This window comes from Myripristis murdjan, chromosome 13 (assembly GCF_902150065.1).
Source record: "Myripristis murdjan chromosome 13, fMyrMur1.1, whole genome shotgun sequence".
Lineage (NCBI taxonomy): Eukaryota > Metazoa > Chordata > Actinopteri > Holocentriformes > Holocentridae > Myripristis > Myripristis murdjan.
Genome location: NC_043992.1, coordinates 4,907,987 through 4,914,376, shown reverse-complemented (window position 1 = coordinate 4,914,376; position 6,390 = coordinate 4,907,987).

Below are 6,390 nucleotides of genomic sequence, written 5' to 3'. Positions count from 1 at the left end.
GAGGATCATTACCGAGGTTGCCTGCCAGGCTCTCTCTGTCTGTCTGTGCGAGTTTGATTTTAGTTTTGTTTGAGTGAGAAAAAGTGAAATGAATGCAGCGACGTGTGCAGTAAGAGTGGAGCAAACCACAGGTGCTGGCTTGTGCTCCCAGTGGCTGAGGCACCGAACAGAAGAGCTGAGTGCACTGAAAAAAGTCAAATCTTACCAAGATTATTTGTCTTATTTCAAGTCAAAATGTCTTATTTCTAGTCAAAATAGACAATTTTAGACAATTTTCACCTGTTTCAAGTGAAAATTTACTTGAAACAAGTTAAAATTTGCTAGAAACAAGAAACATATTCTGCCAATGGAACAAGCAAATTTTTACTTGTGACACAAGTGAACAAGTAAAAATTTGCTTGTTCCAAAGTTCTAAAGACAAGTTACTTCTGAGGTGATCATGTCTTATTTTAAGTGTAATGAGATATTTTGACTAGAAATAAGACATTTTTACTTGAAATAAGACAAATAATCTTGGTAAGATTTTGACTTTTTGCAGAGACAAAGAGGGAGAGAGGGAAACAACACAAATCAGCTCTGATGGAAGTCTTGTGATGATCCTGGAACACAGGAAGGTCACCAGACTGAGAGCAGAGCAGCTCACACCACTGCTGAACATTTAGTACATTTATTTCAGTTGTTTTTTTTTTAAAGAAGTTGGACATTTACAGCACTCAGCCACTATATTCACACACACACTGCAAAAAGTCAAATCTTACCAAGATTTTTTTGTCTTATTTCAAGTCAAAATGTCTTATTTCTAGTCAAAATATCTCATTACACTTAAAATAAGACATGATCACTTGAAACAAGTGAAAATTGTCTAAAGACAAGTTATTTCTTAGGTGATCATGTCTTATTGTAATAAGTGTAATGAGATATTTTGACTAGAAATAAGACAGTTTTACTTGAAATAAGACAAATACTCTTGGTAAGATTTTGACTTTTTGCAGTGCATTACAATCAGGGCAGGGCAGATTACAGTTCAGTTGGTACAGCTGATTACCAAACTGTCATTCATGTCGCCATATTCCAGGTACAAAGACACAGATTAAAAAAAAATAAATAAAAAATGAGGTGATTAAAGTGATCTCAGGTTTACACACACCAGTTTTCCTGCTACGGTTTAAAGGTTCTCCTCAGTTTCTGGCTTTCAGTTTCCCAAAACATCCCATCTTTTTTTCTCCACATGGATATCTTTCGTTTTAGGTGATGATGATGCACAGATATTTTAAACTGTAATCATTTATATAAACTTTTTTTTTTTTTTTTCAAAAATCATAAAAGGCATTTTCGACTACAAAAGGTGAAGCTTTACATGCAACAGTTGGTTCCTTTTCTTTTCTTCTTAATGGCATTTATCAGTTGTTGCAAATGATCCATGTGTTATATTCAGCCTCCTGTTCCATGGCATATCTCTGAGCCACAGATCCATAAACTTGAGACTGAGGCAGGCAGGCGGTCAGTGTCTTGCTCAAGGGCGCTTCCACAGCACGGAGCAGCTCTTGTGTGATCAAACCTGTGGAGTGGAGATCAAACAGCTGCTGGGGGATCAAACGACAGAGAGAGAGAGACAGACGACATGTTTAACACGTTTCATTTAACCTTTGTAATCTGCTTCACCTCGGTGGCTCCACGGGCACAGCTGAGTCTGTGCAGAGGCTGTGAGGCCCCTGCACACTGCACCATATGTGAGTTTGGCCTTGTTTCACAATAAACCACGTGTGTGTGTGTGTGTGTGTGTGTGTGTGTGCGCGCGCACGCCCACGTGCATTCATTGCTCTGCCAGACGTGGGCACATCTTGCTTTGCAGTGAGAGAGCACAACAGGAAACGTTAAGTAAGTGGCAGCAGTTTCACATTCAAAAATCCAAAGTACTGAGTGGTTCCAGTCTGTGAAACACCAGGTCGGGACAGTGAAGGTGCCCTTGCATGATCACATCCCCGCAGAGTCAGCGTTGACTCACATAGCTAATATGCCAGGGTTGGGTGACAAAATCAACAAATATCTCAAGAAAAACAAATTTCTTGTCAGGATTTTGAGGCTGTTAGTATCAGTGTTCAGGGAGGAACCGCCATCATAACACACACCCGATAGGGGAGACTGGGGTAAGTTGAGCCAAAGGGTAAGTTGAGCCACCCCCTGTTGCTACGATAAAAAATATTGATCATGTGACCAAATGTTTAGGAGGAAGGCATCATTTCATGGAGTCTGTGAAGGTAAGAACCACATGGGTAAAGTGGTTAGACATTAATTTCCAAAAAAACATTTTTTACTCTTAAAAGTGAATTTAGTCCATCATCAGTTTCATGAGAATTGTGTTAAGACCAAAATAGATCATTTTAAATTTGTTTTATACATCAGTTGTGGTATCTATGAGCTACAACATGAGGTCATAAACCTAGAATAAAAGTGCACCATTTTATCTGTGGGGACTAAAAAAGTCAAAATGGTAGCTATGGGGTAAGTTGAGCCATTTGGCCAGGGGTAAGTTGAGCCGGAGGCCCATACACTTAATAAGTGTATTTTGGCTGTAGCCTAAATGTCTTAAATATTAAATAATAAATAAAATAATAAATATCAATTACTTATTAAGTGTATAGGGTAAGTGTATTTTGGCTGTAGCCTATATGTCTAAAATATTAAACAAATATTAACCCTCCCCCATGCCCCCATGCACCCGGTGGGCATGGGGGCATGGGGCCACGGCCAGTGGTGGCCGTTGCCACCAAATGTGTTACTTTCATATGCTCATAACTGACCTTACTGTCAGCAAGGACACCAAGAAGCTAGTGTTCTAGTGTTTTCTTTCCAAAAACACAGCTGTTAATGTTCTCTTCCCAAGCGCACTTTAAGGCATGTTAAAACAGCTGTTTATTGTACCTGCTGAATTGTGTTTAATAAAAAAAATGAATGAATGTGAAGAAGTGACTGTTATTTAGGGAGGGAGAAGGTGAGGGAGGGGTGGGATGGAGGTGGGGAGGAAGTTGGGGGGGGAGTAGGGATACGGCTTAACTCCGCTCCCTGGCTCAACTTACCCCATACACGGGGTAAGTTGTGCCACGAGACCACTTTTTTTGGACATGCTATATTATGGAAACAGTCATGTTTACACTCATTCTGTTTGTTTGAAGAGATGCACAACATCCTGAAATATATGCAGATATATTAGTTAGCAACAAAACTATGATTGCCTTGATGTAGTGATCCTAAATATGAAAAATGGCTCATCTTACCCCAGTCTCCCCTACAGGCCGGTATCAGCCTGATAAACTGACAAAGTGATCTATTAGTCTATTATGAGGTAAAATAATGCAATGACACACAGCAGCTTGTGACTGGTGTGGCCAATTTCCATACAGCGCAGGGCGGCTTTACAGCTGATCATGTGTAGGCAGCTTTAAACTTTCCACTGAAACCCAGACAAATGAAATTACTTTAATTATAGCTGCTCTGTAAGGCGAAGAGACCCGTCTCTTGTGAGTTCTGTCTTATGGACAGTCTGGGACACAGCACCACCTCATCATGACAAATCAAATCACAAGAGGCACTAGTGAACATTTATCCAATATTTAATAAACAAACAGCGCGGGTGCAGATTTAGTCCGGTCCTGGTATGAGGTGCTGCCTCCGTCCAGCAGCAGCAGCTCTGCGGTCCAGCAAGAGTTAAGCAGTTTATTTGCTGAGTCAGACCAGCTGCCTGCCTGCTGCACCGTGATAACAGAGCTTTGTACTGTGAGGTAGAAAATAGGCCCATGGCGAGCCTGACCTGACCTCTCAGCTTACACCACATGAGGCGAGCCTACTTTCACAGAGACGCTGTAAACAGGGCAGCGGCTGCCTCCCGAGAGGAAAGCGACAGGGCGCGATGGTGGCGCTCCACAGGAACACAAACCTGCGCGTGAGAAAACAAGAGTGCAGCGCCACCTTGAAGTCAAAAGGCGCAAGACATCCAGATATCTGAGCTTCTCATGAGCTGGCATCTCTCCATTAGGATCAGATTAGGGATATTTAACACTCAACACATTTAAATCAGAGCATTTTTATACTAAAATCCACACAGATCCAGCGTTTCCTGTGGAATTTGATTCTAGTCTGAAACACTGAGCCCCACATGGGACACGCAGACTCTCCAAAAGCCAGACTGATGAAATCGTTTTTGGTGGGTGAGAGTGAACCCCTCCCACCTGTTGGGTCGTAGACAAAGTCTGGGTTACACGAGGCTTATGAATGAAGAATCGATTTCCAATGAACATAACTGAGACATTAAATCAACGAATAAAATATTCCAGCTAGCGTTCATGGAGGAACCGCCATCATAACAGCAGCGGAAGACATAACTGGTCAACACCTGATAGAGGCCAGTATCAGCCTGATAAACTGACAAAGTGATTATCAGTCTGACTGTGCTACATGTGGCATTAACAGTGTAAATACAGCACATTAAGCAACACTGACAAACTCACTAACCATTAAGAGGTACAAATATTTACTGTTTCCAGCTTCTCATCAATTTTCTCCGTTCATCTCATTAGAAAATTAACACTTTGGGGCGGGGAGGGTGCAATTTGAAGACATCACTTTGGGCTCTGAGACTTTGGCATTATTTTTGATACTTTATTGAACTAAATGATTAATTGATCAAAAATATAAAAAGAAAATCAACACAGTAATCAGCAGTGAACACATCATTAGCTGCAGCCCTGTTGGACAGCCGGTGGTTCATGTTCTCTCAGCTGGCAGGAAGAATATAGATGAACCGACTCAACCGACTCCTGCCAAACTGCTCTTGAGCAAGGCACCTCACCCTTGAGTGTCCAGCTGCAGAAAGCTGTGGTTGCACAGGAAAACAAACCAGAAAATGAAAACAAGCGTGTTCGTGCGACTTCCCCCGGCTAAATAAAACCAACCTGACAACAGCGTCACGGGGTCGTGGGGGCAGCGCGGCTGTCTGGGGCCTGTGGCTGCAGACATGGGACCAGAATCCCCGGCCTGTGAAACGACACAGCTACTGTCCCGGTGCCCTGAAGGTGAGCACGGAGATGAGCTCACTAAACCACAACAATATCCCTTTTTTCCCCCAAAATACAGAGCTTCCTTCTCAAGAGCAACTACATCTGTTTTGGAAATGAACTGCCTGAAGCCATGTTTCATAACTTTAAAAATATCATCCTCAACAGTGTGACTGTTTTTTTTTTGTAAACAAAAGTCTTAAGTTGGCCAATAACCTTCAGTATTACAGAGAGTCATAGAGCTGTGCAGGCAAAGAAACACCAGACAGAAACAGATTAGAAACAGACAAACAGCACCAAAGGTCTGCCCCTCTCCCCCATCTGATCAGGATCAGGCTTTTTATTAGGCTGGTTTATTTGCTAATTCACTGAAAATTCCAAAGAAATATCATTAAATGCCCTACTAATGTTGATCTCCAGTGCACACTGACACAAGCACAGCCACCCACAGTAACACACTCAGCAGGGTACACACACACTCACACAGTCCTGCAGCATTAGGATGTAATAATAATACATGCTACATTCATTAAAGTGTGATTAACACACCTTTGATATCAGTATTAGCAGTATGCACTGGTTTTGGTTGTATATGATCAGGTCAGAGGCTGTAATCCCACTGAGGCCACTTGTGATAGAAAACATGTGGCATGGTCAGGTCACGTCTCAGAGCTCATGTGTCCCGGGACGTGAGCGGCGTTGGGTGCAAAACAGCAAAGAAACACCTGCAAAGGCGGCAAAATCACCAGTCCCTTACATAGAAATAACTGACAAGGAAACAAATATAATGTGATGTTATTTAATGTTATTATGTTATGTCAACTTATGTCACACCATACCATCCCATGTCATGCGCGGGGCATGTCTTGTTATGGTAAGTCAGGTTATGTCATGTCACGTTATGTTATGTTATGTTATGTTATGTTATGTTATGTTATACCACATCATGTTATGTTATGTTATGTCATGTTATGTCCAGTCCAGCTGTTGTGGCATACAGTTTCCTCTCCTGCTGCCTATAATGCTCAGCGTTTCTTGTTGTCATGGTAACAGAGGTGTTCATTCACTTCTGTGTTTGGCATTGAGCTCATAGTGCTGCTGTTGAACTGGACTGCATTTTACTGACAGCTGTTTCCACTATTCTGTCCCCCCTCATTTAAATAAATAGGGAGGACAAAAAAAATTGGAAACACCTCAATCTAATGTAGTTCAGTATAAGACCTCTGCAAACTACAACCTCAGTAAAAAACACAGAATTAAAGTGACACATTCTGCACAATGTCAACACAAACTGAACATTATAAACTTTGTTAAAAGGCAGAATTTAAGGCTGAGCTGC